The sequence below is a fragment of the Bufo bufo genome, chromosome 2 (genome assembly GCF_905171765.1).
Source record: "Bufo bufo chromosome 2, aBufBuf1.1, whole genome shotgun sequence".
In the NCBI taxonomy this organism is placed as follows: Eukaryota; Metazoa; Chordata; class Amphibia; order Anura; family Bufonidae; genus Bufo; species Bufo bufo.
Window position 1 is genome coordinate 172,647,224 of NC_053390.1, and position 13,007 is coordinate 172,660,230.

At 45.0% G+C, this 13,007-nt stretch overlaps 1 long non-coding RNA gene across 1 annotated transcript in view; it reads right to left on the bottom strand.

Annotated features, from left to right (window-relative positions):
* Positions 1-524: 524 nt before the first annotated feature.
* LOC120991385 overlaps positions 525-13,007 on the bottom strand; it is a 15,410-nt gene continuing 2,927 nt past the window's right edge. Inside the window, exons 3-4 of the long non-coding RNA XR_005776655.1 lie at positions 7,262-7,267; positions 525-539 (exon numbers count right to left, since the gene is read on the bottom strand). This is a non-coding gene — a long non-coding RNA (uncharacterized LOC120991385). The remainder of the gene's footprint in view (positions 540-7,261; positions 7,268-13,007) is intronic.

Below are 13,007 nucleotides of genomic sequence, written 5' to 3' on the forward strand. Positions count from 1 at the left end.
TAGTTTAATTAAAGGGTTTCTATCACTTCGTTTCACATAATTAGCTGTCAGACACTAGCGATCCGCTAGTGTCTGCTCTGCCAAACCATCCTAATATAATTGCTTTTGGGGCAGCCGTTTTGCTAAAAAAAGAACTTTTATTAATATGCTAATGAGCCTCTAGGTGCTATGGGGGCGTCATTAGCACCTAGAGGCTACGTCTACCTTCACAAACTGCCGCCGCCCAGCGCGTCCCTCCAGCCCGCCCATCTCCTCCTGAATGCGATCCCCCTGTGAGCGCCTGTATTCCGCGCATGCGCAGTGAATGTCTGACCGCTTCCCTGCTCAGACATCTCCACTGCGCCTGTTCCTCGGAGCACTATGACGTCATCGCGCAGGTGCAGTGGAGATGTCTGAGCTGGGAAGGCGGTCAGACATTCACTGCGCATGCGCCGAAGTACAGGCGCTCACAGGAAGGATCGCATTCAGGAGGAGATGGGCGGGCTGGAGGGACGCGCTGGGCGGCGGCAGTTTGTGAAAGTAGACGGAGCCTCTAGGTGCTAATGACGCCCCCATAGCACCTAGAGGCTCATTAGCATATTCATAAAAGTTCTTTTTTTAGCAAAACGCTGCCCCAAAAGCAATTATATTAGGATGGTTTGGCAGAGCAGACACTAGCGGATCGCTAGTGTCTGACAGCTAATTATGTGAAACGAAGTGATAGAAACCCTTTAAGCATATTAAGACCAATAGAAGAATATATGTCACTTTATATGCTCTAACGGCCTTTCAGTGTCCCTTTAAGTTGTGGGTGTAACATGAAAAAATTTGAAAAAACTTCAAAGGGTATAAATACTTTTTCAAGGAACTGTATTATTTAAACATATATACAGCCAGGTCCATAAATATTGGGACATGGACACAATTCTAACATTTTTGACTCTATACACACCACCACAATGGATTTGAAAAGAACAAACAAGATGTGCTTTAACTGCAGACTGTCAGCTTTAATTTTGTAGGTATTTACATCCAAATCAGGTGAACGGTGTAGGAATTTCAACAGTTTGAATATGTGCCTCCCACTATTAAAGGGACCAAAAGTATGGGACAGAATAATAATCATAAATCAAACTTTCACTTTTTAATACTTGGTTGCAAATCCTTTGCAGTCAATTACAAGCTAAAGTCTGGAATACATAGACATCACCAGACACTGGGTTTCATCCCTGGTGATGCTCTGTCAGGCCTCTACTGCAACTGTCATCAGTTCCTGCTTGTTCTTGGGGCATTTCCCTTCAGTTTTGTCTTCAGCAAGTGAAATGGCATTCTCAATGCGGATTCAGGTCAGGGGATTGACTTGCCATTGCAGAACATTCCACTTCTTTCCCTTAAAAAACTCTTTGGTTGCTTTTGCAGTATGCTTTGGGTCATTGTCCATCTGCACTTTGAAGCGCCGTCCAATGAGTTCTGAAGGCATTTGACTGAATATGAGCAGTGTATGAAACACTTCAGAATTCATCCTGCTGCTTTTGTCAGAAGTCACATCATCGAGTAAATACAAGAGAACCAGTTCCTTGGCAGCCATACATGCCCACGCCATGACACTACCACCACATGCTTCACTGATGAGGTGGTATGCTTAGGATCATGAGCAGTTCCTTTCCTTCTCCATACTCTTCTCTTCCATCACTCTGGTACAATTGATCTTGGTCTCATCCGTCCATAGGATGTTGTTTCCAGAACTGTGAAGGCTTTTTTAGATGTCATTTGGCAAACTCAAATCTAGCCTTCCTGTTTTTGAGGCTCACGAATGGTTTCCATCTTGTGTGAACCCTCTGTATTCACTCTGGAGAAGTTTTTCTCTTGATTGTTGACTTTGAACACACATACACCTACCTCCTGGAGAGTGTTCTTGATCTGGCCAACTATTGTGAAGGTGTTTTCTTCACTAGGGAAAGAATACTTCGGTCATCCACCACATTGTTTTTTTCGTGGTCTTCCGGGTCTTTTGGTGTTCCTTCTTTTTAAGAATGTTCCAAACAGTTGTTTTGGCCAGGCCTAATGTTTCTGCTATCTCTCATAAAAAAAAAATTGTGTTTTTTCAGCCTATGATGCTTGCTTTACTGATTGTGACCCGCTCTTTGGATCTCCTCTTCAGAGTTGACAGCAACAGATTCCAAATGCAAATAGCACACTTGAAATGAACTTTGGACCTTTTATCTGCTCATTGTAATTGGGATAATGAGGGAATAACACACACTTGGCCATGGAACAGCTGAGAAGCCAATTGTTCCATTACTTTTGGTCTCTTAACAAGTGGGAGGCACAGATGCAAACTGTTTGTAATTTCCTACACCGTTCACCTAATTTGGATGTAAATACCCTCAAATTAAAGCTGACAGTCTGCAGGTAAAGCACATCTTGTTCGTTTCATTTCAAATCCATTGTGGTGGTGTATAGAGCCAAAAATGTTAGAATTGAGGTCGAAGGCCCAATATTTATGGACCTGACTGTATATATATATGAGTTAATCAGCCCGCATTTGTGGGAGGGGCGCAGGTGCGCTTATAACTTGCACGGGTGTTTCACACCCTACGTGCGCTTCCGGTGCTCGCTAGCAGCCACGTCACCTTCTCCTTCCTCTCATCGCAAGAGCGGTTCCCCAGCGTGAAGGTAAGCAGGGCTCGTCTGGGTTCGCTCAGCTTCAGCCGTATCCCCTGGGTAATTACTGAACACTGCCCCCATCCCCCTTTGTCTCCCTACCTGCGGGTCCCGACTCATCCGCTCCCACTGACGGCTGAGCGCAGCGGTAATGGCGGAACTTGCTCTATGCATTCTGCCTGTTCCTCCGCTGCTGGGTCGCGTGGTTCGCGTGATGGGCTCTCCACTCGGCATCCTGTTTGCCAGGCAACGGGCCGCTCGTCGCGTGAGCATGTGATCCCCGGCTTCCCTCTGACTTTAGCCCTCTTCTCCAGGGGGTTCCGTACTGGAGAGCTATTTCAGGGGAACCCAGGCTGCATCCCAGTTGTTTCCCCCCAACTCCTTTTTTCCCACCTAAAAAAAATAATATAATTAATAACAAAAAATAAATATATATATATATATATATATATATATATATATATATAGGTGTATATATATATGTGTATACACATAAAAATAAATAAAAAAAAAGAACTAAACAATATATATTGTGTGTGTATGTATTATGTATCCATGTAAAAAAAAAAAAAAAGTACTAAACGTCATAAAAATGTACCTGTCTGGCGAAGGGTGAGTCCCGCGGTTCCGCTCCGCTTGAGCCCGCCGGATCACTTTCCACTCCTCGCTACACGTTACGTCCTGCCTTCGCCTGCCCTACCTACTTACTCTTGCATACGTTACCTATTGCTTCCAGCCTCGCGGCCCATTGTCCTCCACGCCAGGTTCAGCGAACCTCCTCTATTTACCTCCTCACTTAGGTTCAAGCTACGGTTCCCTCTGCGGCTCCACATGTCGCCTCTGCACAGCTTCACGCTTTTTAGTGGTATCTGGTCACACTAACAAATCTCTTCTGCTCCCTCTAGCATCAGCCTGCCACGCCGCCAGGTCCCGTGTTCTCTATCTATTCGCTACTCAACTCAGGCCATACAGTCTAATTTGTTCTAGGGCCAACCTGCCACTTCGGCCAGGTTTAAGTTTATTGATATCTCGCCTGGTTCGTCACAGGCCTCGTAGTTCATATCTTCAGGATAATCCCGCCCAACCAAGCCAGGCCTCATCCACCGCCTGCCACAACAATCAGGCCTCATAGTCAATTCGCATAGGGACAACCTGCCACGTTGGTAGGTTTACATTTATTAATTTCTCGCCTGTTACGACCCAGGCCACGTAGCTCAAAATTTTAAGATCAACCAGCCACCCAGGCCGTGCCTCTGTTGCCGCTGGCCTCTCCAGCCAGGTCTCATAGTCAATTCGCATAGGGACAACCTGCCGCGTCGGTAGGTTTACGTTTTATTAATTTCTCGCCAGTTACGTCACAGGCCACGTAGATCAAATTTCAGGATAAAGCGGCCTCCCAGATCAGGCCTCTGTTCCCACCTGCCTCTCCAGCCAGGTCTCATAGTCAATTCGCATAGGGACAACCTGCCACGTCGGTAGGTTTACGTTTATTAATTTCTCGCCTGTTACGTCGCAGGCCACGTAGCTAAAATTTCAGGATAAAGCGGCCTCCCAGATCAGGCCTCTGTTCCCGCCTGCCTCTCCAGCCAGGTCTCATAGTCAATTCGCATAGGGACAACCTGCCATGTCGGTAGGTTTACGTTTATTAATTTCTCGCCTGTTAAGTCACAGGCCACGTAGCTCAAATTTCAGGATAAAGCGGCCTCCCAGATCAGCCTCAGTCTCCGAGCATCCTAGTTGCACGTCACTGCGCAATTGAACCGTGCCAAAGCTAATTGCTGAGCTGAATCGCCGAGGCATTCGCCACCCAGCCTCCGCCAGGAAGGCCGAGCTATACAGACTTTTGGTCACCGGGTAGCTCATCAATATTCTCTTCCCACGCATTTAAAGCTACCCTCAGGGTATTCAGAAATCTAGTAAGGAGACCGCCCCGTCAGGCAGCCGGTATCAGGTGACCTTTTAAGGAAACTGTCCACCTCACTAGACGGGAATCCTTTGGGCCATACCCTAGCATCATCATCAAAGCCGCCGTATATTTAAGTTTTTACGGCTTCCTGAGAACAGGAGAGTTTACCAGCACCTCCTCTAGAAACAGGGAACCGTCAAAGGGCCAGCTAGAATGGCAGCACAACCACTTTATCTGCCGTCTCCAGTCTTCAAAAACCTCCCAAACAGGTCCTCCAGTGATCATTAAGTATTTCGAAACTCTCAACGCTTGGTGCCCAGTCCAAGTCCTCAGAAAACTTCTTACGGTATTGGGCGACACTCCGGCCGACAGTCCCCTGCTTCCTTTCAAGAACAGTCCTTTAACCTCTTCCCAGTTCATTTCCCACAAACGGTCCTTAGCCTCTGGCCTAGGCTTCGATCCTGCCGCCATATCCGGGCATTCCTTTAGAATCGGAGCTGCCTCCGCGGCTTTGAAGCACGGGGTGCCCGGTCATGTCATTAAGAAAATGGGTCGTTGGAAGTCCTCCTGTTTTTCCCCGGTACATTTCTAATCCTCATGCTGAGATATTTTTTGTCATCTGGCCCTTTGAGCTTGCATGCTCTTTGAATTTACAATAAAAAAAAATATATATATATTATTTTTTTTTCCTACGCTTGTTTTTTTGCCCCCTTATAGGCCTACCCGCGCTCATGGCTAAGGGCACATCATCAGCCATCAGTTAGTTTCCTTACTAAGCTTCTTCCCCCCTCAGATAACATTTCCTATTTTTCCGTAGCCTCGACCACAAATTAGAGGGCTGAGTTAATAAGCCCGCATTTGTTGGAGGGGCATAGGTGCGCTTATAACTCGCACGGGGTGTTTCACACCCTACGTGCGCTTCCGGTGTCCCTCCCTCTCTCCCTTATTTATTACTTTTCGCCTAGGGTATGCCCCCTTATAGGCCTACCCGCGCTCATGGCTAGAGGCACACCACCAGCCATCAGTTAGTTTCCTTACTAAGCTTCTTCCCCCCTCAGCTAACATATCCTATTTTTCCGTAGCCTCGACCACAAATATATATATACACACACAGGTGAAACTCGAAAAATTTGAATATCGTGCAAAGCTCATTTTATTTCAGTAATGCAACTTAAAAGGTGAAACTATGAGATAGAATCATTACATGCAAAGCGAGATATTTAAAGCCTTTATTTGTTATAATTTGGATGATTATGACTTACAGCTTATGAAACCCCAAAGTCTCAATTTTGAGGTACCCTTTGCTCAGGGGGTATGGATTAATTAGCTGACTAAAGTGTGACACTTTGAGTCTAGAATATTGAAACTTTTCACAAAATTCTAATTTTAAGCTGCATTAATGCAATTCCTTTACAAGTGAAGTTTTTCCATCCATGTCTCTGCAACGTTTCGGTCCTTTCACAGGACCTTTCTCATATATATATGTATATATATATATATATATATATATACACACTCACCTAAAGAATTATTAGGAACACCATACTAATACGGTGTTGGACCCCCTTTTGCCTTCAGAACTGCCTTAATTCTACGTGGCATTGATTCAACAAGGTGCATTCTTTAGAAATGTTGGCCCATATTGATAGGATAGCATCTTGCAGTTGATGGAGATTTTAGGGATGTACATCCAGGGCACGAAGCTCCCGTTCCACCACATCCCAAAGATGCTCTATTGGGTTGAGATCTGGTGACTGTGGGGGCCATTTTAGTACAGTGAACTCATTGTCATGTTCAAGAAACCAATTCGAAATGATTTGAGCTTTGTGACATGGTGCATTATCCTGCTGGAAGTAGCCATCAGAGGATGGATACATGTTCTCATTCTGTTTACGCCAAATTCGGACTCTACCATTTGAATGTCTCAACAGAAATCGAGACTCATCAGACCAGGCAACATTTTTCCAGTCTTCAACAGTCCAATTTTGGTGAGCTCGTGCAAATTGTAGCCTATTTTTCCTATTTGTAGTGGAGATGAGTGGTACCCGGTGGGGTCTTCTGCTGTTGTAGCCCATCCGCCTCAAGGTTGTGCGTGTTGTGGCTTCACAAATGCTTTGCTGCATACCTCGGTTGTAACGAGTGGTTATTTTAGTCAACGTTGCTCTTCTATCAGCTTGAATCAGTCGGCCCATTCTCCTCTGACCTCTAGAATCCACAAGGCATTTTTGCCCACAGGACTGCCACATACTGGATGTTTTTTCCCTTTTCACACCATTCTTTGTAAACCCTAGAAATGGTTTTGCGTGAAAATCCCAGTAACTGAGCAGATTGTGAAATACTCAGACCGGCCCGTCTGGCACCAACAACCATGCCACGCTCCAAATTGCTTAAATCACCTTTCTTTCCCATTCTGACATTCAGTTTGGAGTTCAGGAGATTGTCTTGACCAGGACCACCCCCCTAAATGCATTGAAGCAACTGCCATGTGATTGGTTGACTAGATAATTGCATTAATGAGAAATAGAACAGGTGTTCCTAACAATTCTTTAGGTGAGTGTGTATATATATATATATATATATATATATATAGTGGGGGATTAGCTCTTCTCCGTCTGTCATTCACACCAGTATCTTCGCCAGACACCAAGTTTAAGGTCCAAACATCTTTTATTTGGCACCTCAGCAAAACAAACATAATACAAAACAAACAACTGGCGGCTGGGCTCTAACTAAACATATGTTAGAATCCCTGACTCACCCATAGAGTGCTGTTTAGACACAGTGTCATGTCAGGCTTTCTCAGCCAAGCGTATACCAGCCCCCCAGGTTGTAACACGGTCAGTCCAGGCTATGTCCCAGCCTCGTGGTTTCTCAGCCTAGCCCGGCTGGAAGCACACAACCAGAGCCTCACCCAGCCTCTGTTTGCAACCACGCCCCTGAATGACAATCTGGGATGGGCTTTTACTCCCCAGTAATGATCCCAGTTGATTACACCTCAGGATCCCTCATGCTAGAGAAAACCTGCCCTGGAATAGGAGGGGTGGATTGGCTGCTCCCTCTACCAACCTAGCTCCCAATCCAAGTTAAATCCAGCCCTTAAATACTAAACAAAATAGCTCCAGAAACTATGCCTTGCTGAAGCCAGCACCACTCTGGAACTTTACTTATCTCACCCAGTTGAGGAACCTGGATGAGATATAATCCTCTTCCGGGATCCTTATAAACTTTAGCGTTAACATCACCACTATATATATATATATATATATATATATATATATATATATCCAACAAAGAAAAACAGCAGCACTATATAGTGAATATATAGCTCATTGCAGTCTTTATCAAGCATACAAACTGGTGCCAAAGCATCCACATTTATACCCACAATCCCTTGTGAGTCAATTAGTGATAATTATACGGTCAAGTGTAAAAAAGGATAATATAAAATGCATAATCAGATCAGTGATACAAAAGATTATTATATAAAATCTGAAATAGAAAAAGAAAATATAATAAATAGATTGACACCATAGGTGATCACAATACCAGAGTACCAAATGAGAGAAACAAGCCCACAAGGTGAAAGATCCCAAAGGCATCAAATGGAATCTGTCTAGGTTTATGTTTCCTCTCTCTAGCCTCCATTCCCTGGGGATTTTGTATCTTTCTCAGATGTTTGTTAATATTCCCTAGTGGGTATCCTCTCTGTCTGAACTTAATAATTTGTTCATATCATGCAGGTAAGCGTTCAGGGTCCTGTACAATACTCTTCACACGTAGTAGTTGGCTACAGGGTAGGGACTCAATAGTGGGTCTAGGATGACAGCTTTCATAGCGCAACAATGTGTTACAGTCAGTTGGCTTGGTGAAAATGTCTGTAGACAATTTATCACCAACAATAGACACCATCATGTCCAGGAACTGTACCTGTTTGTCAGAATGTGTGAGTGTAAAGGCAATTTCACTGTCCAATTGGTTCAGGAAACTGTGAAATTGCTCTAAAGACTCCAAATCTCCTTGCCAAATGAGGAAGACGTCGTCTATGTATCGCCCCCACCCCAGCACTTTGCTGAAGTGGTGGGACACATAGACAAGATCCTCCTCAATAGTCGCCATGAAAACATTTGCGTACGTGGGCGCCACATTTGACCCCATAGCGGTCCCACGTAACTGCAAAAAAAACTGATCCCCAAACATAAAATAATTATGTCTCAGGACCAGGTTCAATAGTTCAATAATAAAGTCACAACATTCTGTCGAGAAATCACTATACTCCAAACATCTCATGACCGCATTTACTCCCCGTGTATGATCTATTGAGGTATAAAGGCTGGTGACATCAAACGATGCCACCAGACATTTGTCAGGCAATTTGACAGTGGAGATTTTTAACAGAAAATCCTCTGTATCTCTGATGTATGATTAGGTATTAATAGCATACGTGCGAAGTATGCGGTCAAGGAAAATGGAAATATGTGAGCAAACAGAATCAATACACAATGGGTCGCCCAGGAGGGTTTGTCGAAGACTTGTGTATTTTAGGTGACACATAAATAATTGGTGTGCGTGGACATTCTATCAATAAAAAGGAATGTAATCCTTCATCAATAATGCCCTGATCAGTACACTTTTGATTTTTTTGATATATTCAAATTTGGGATCACCAGACAATTCCCTATATGCATTTTGATCGCTAAGGGCTCTTTCACACCTGCGTTCTTGTCTTCCGGCATAGAGTTCCGTCGTCGGGGCTCTATGCCGGAAGAATCCTGATCAGGATTATCCTAATGCATTCTGAATGGAGAGTAATCCGTTCAGGATGCATCAGGATGTCTTCAGTTCCGGTACGGAACGTTTGTTGGCCGGAGAAAATACCGCAGCATGCTGCGCTTTTTGCTCCGGCCAAAAATCCGGAACACTTGCCGCAAGGCCGGATCCGGAATTAATGCCCATTGGAAGGCATTGATCCGGATCCGGCCATAAGCTAAACGTCGTTTCGGCGCATTGCCGGAGCCGACATTTAGCTTTTTCAGAGTGGTTACCATGGCTGCCGGGACGCTAAAGTCCTGACAGCCATGGTAAGTGTAGTGGGGAGCGGGGGAGCAGTGTACTTACCGTCCGTGCGGCTCCCCGGGCGCTCCAGAGTGACGTCAGGGCGCCCCAAGCGCATGGATCACGTGATCGCATGGATCACGTCATCCATGCGCATGGGGCGCTCTGACGTCATTCTGGAGCGCCCCGGGAGCCGCACGGACTGTAAGTATACCGCTCCCCCGCTCCCCACTACTACTATGGCAACCAGGACCTTAATAGCGTCCTGGGTGCCATAGTAACACTGAACGCATTTGGAAGACGGTTCCGTCTTCAAATGCTTTCAGTACACTTGCGTTTTTCCGGATCCGGCAGGCACCTCCGGCAACGGAAGTGCATGCCGGATCCCAACAACGCAAGTGTGAAAGAGGCCTAAGCTGTCTCATTATTTCACCCATATACCATGATGTGTCCATGACAACAACCGCCTCGCCCTTGTCGGCCGGCTTAATGGTGAGGCTGTTGTCATGGCACAACTCCTCCAAAGCCCCAATATCAGCAGAGGTCATATTGGGGTGTTGCAATGGTGTGTCCAAGACCCTGGATTTAAGTCTGTCAACATCAAGTGCCACAGCTCTCGTAAATGTGTCCAAGGTGTGAGAATTAATTTGTGGTATGAAATCACTCCTGGACATCAAATTGAATTGTTCAAGAGTGAGTTCAGACTTTCCTGCAATGGACGAGTGGTCAGTAGGAGGTGGCTGTCCAGCAAACCAGATCTGTAGTTTAATGTTCCTAAAGAACCGCTGCATATCCACCTCCAACTGAAACCAGTCAATCTTTGAAGATGGACAAAAGGACAACCCTTTAGACAATAAACACATTTGTACATCAGACAAAGAAACAGAGGACATATTTTCCACAGTAGGCTTTTGTACAGAAAACTCATCCACCCCTACTGATTGCCCTTCTTGCGAAGTGCCATTTGTTTAAGAGGTCTCTGATTTTTGGAATTTCCTCCATTTGTGCTGCCTTCTACCTCCCCGTCTGGTTCTTTTGGTACAGGGCCCTGTCACAAAAAAGGCGATAGTGATGAGGAAATATCAGTTCTAGACGTGGTAGCAGTGTCATCTGATTGTTGTTGTTGATATTGTGGTTGATATTGTTGTTTTTTCATAGTTGGTCGATGGAAAGGTATCTGTCTCCTCTGTGTTTCATCTTGCCAGGTATATACTTTCCCTTTACAATAATCATCAGAGTCCCGGAGCCATTTTCTTATTTTTGTGGCTTCTTGTTCCTTCACAAACTTGTTGAGAAACGCAATGCAATTAGTGTCATATTGATTCCATTCATCTGTGTTAAGTAATGACATGAGTGCTGTTTTCGTTTTTAGATGTCTCTCTTTAACTTCCACCAATTCCTGTTGTAAAAAGTAAAATGACATCAAAAGCATATTTGTTTGATATTTGCACAAACTTGTGTGCGAACGGTGAGACACTTGGAAATAGATTGGGTTTCAATTGTGGGATTCTAAGTTCCTTATAGTACTGTCTCAGTGTCATAAGGTGTAGATCCATAGATGCAATTTTTTGGGCATCAGCTTCCTATTGTTTCTTCAGATCAACAGTGGTGGGAGTTGATAAAAAAATTGGATCACTCACCAAACCCTGTAAGATTCTCTCCTCATCGGCTCTGGTATATGTGAACACATCGGGGGGGGGGGGGGGGGGGGGGGGGGGGGGGGGGGGGGTCCATGGTTCAGGTAACAAGGTGGTAAAGATGGCAGTGCAAAGCTGTATAAGTCCCACTATATCCGACAAAGAAAAACAGCAGCACTATATAGTGAATCCTGGTGAAAATGCCTCCGACCACGGGCAAAGTAGTCATCAATGGTAGTAGTTCTCCAAAAAAGAGGCAGCACTCCAATGTAAAAAGTGAAAAGACCCGCTTTATTTCCCTCTGCAATGTTTCAACTGATCATTGCAGTCTTTATCAAGCATACAAACTGGTGCCAAAACATCCACATTTATACCCACAATCCCTTGAGTCAATTAGTGATAATTATACAGTCAAGTGTAAAAAAGGATAATATAAAATGCATAATCAGATTAGTGATACAAAAAATTATTATATAACTCGTGAAGCCATGATTATTAATATTTAAAAGTCACATATTTCATTGTATATTGACATAGTGCATAAATCAATCAAAGTGATCACCTGTGTGTAATTAATGAATGGCCACTCGGCCGCATAGGCTATACAAGAAACTACTTAGGCTACTTTCACACTTACGTTCAGAGCGGATCCGTCTGCTGTCTGCACAGACCGATCCGCTCCTATAATGCAGACGTTTGGATCCGTTCAGAACGGATCTGTCTGCATTATAGCTTAGAAAAAATTCTAAGTGTGAAAGTAGCTTCAGACGGATCCGTCCAGACTTTACATTGAAAGTCAATAGGGACGGATCCGTTTGAAAATTGAGCCATATTGTGTCATCTTTAAACGGATCCGTCCCCATTGACTTACATTGTAAGTCTGGACGGATCCGTTTGCCTCCGCACGGCCAGGCGGACACCCGAACGCTGCAAGCAGGTGTCCGCTTGCTGAGCGGAGCGGAGGCTGAACGCTGCCAGACTGATGCATTCTGAGCGGATCCGCATCCACTCAGAATTCATTAGGGCAGTACGGATGCGTTCGGGGCCGCTTGTGAGCCCCTTCAAACGGAGCTCACAAGCGGAGCCCCGAACGCTAGTGTGAAAGTAGCCTTACACAGCAGTGTAATCGGATGGCGCCAACCTCAGCGTCCCCAGTTCTGTTATTGCGCATGTCCGGTAACCAGGATACCAGTACACACTGAGTCACGCGACCCGTCACATGACCACACGTGATCAGTGACGTCAGTCGCAAGGCGTGAACAGGCATCTGGCCTCCACCATAGGTGAACGTGACGCGCCAGAAAGAGGCACCCTCGTCACCACATCACAGGATCACATGACACCATCACGTGAGCCGTAACCCGGTAACCAAAAGGGCGTCCGAAAATCCGGTGAACCACAGCCACCCAGGGCAAAAGGGCACCGCTGAAGACAGGCATAAAAGGGGATTTAAGAATCGCATATGGGGCATGATAAGATTGTCTAGTATATATATGCCACATAGTGAAACTACTAGAAAAAAGGGGGGATATCAAGCCGTATATATAGGAAGAGGTAGAGTCAAGAATTCCCATAAAAGAAACAATGTCTCTATAAAATAATGGGTAGTAGGAGAGGGTGTGGTTTATGTGGTTATATCAATTCAATGATCATCACCACACACCAATTACGGCACCAAGGTGTCAAGTGCGGTCAGTACCAAACATCCTCAGAACCAAAGTCCACCCATTTTCCCTCATCTTAAAACTATAAGTGACAATCTTCCATTC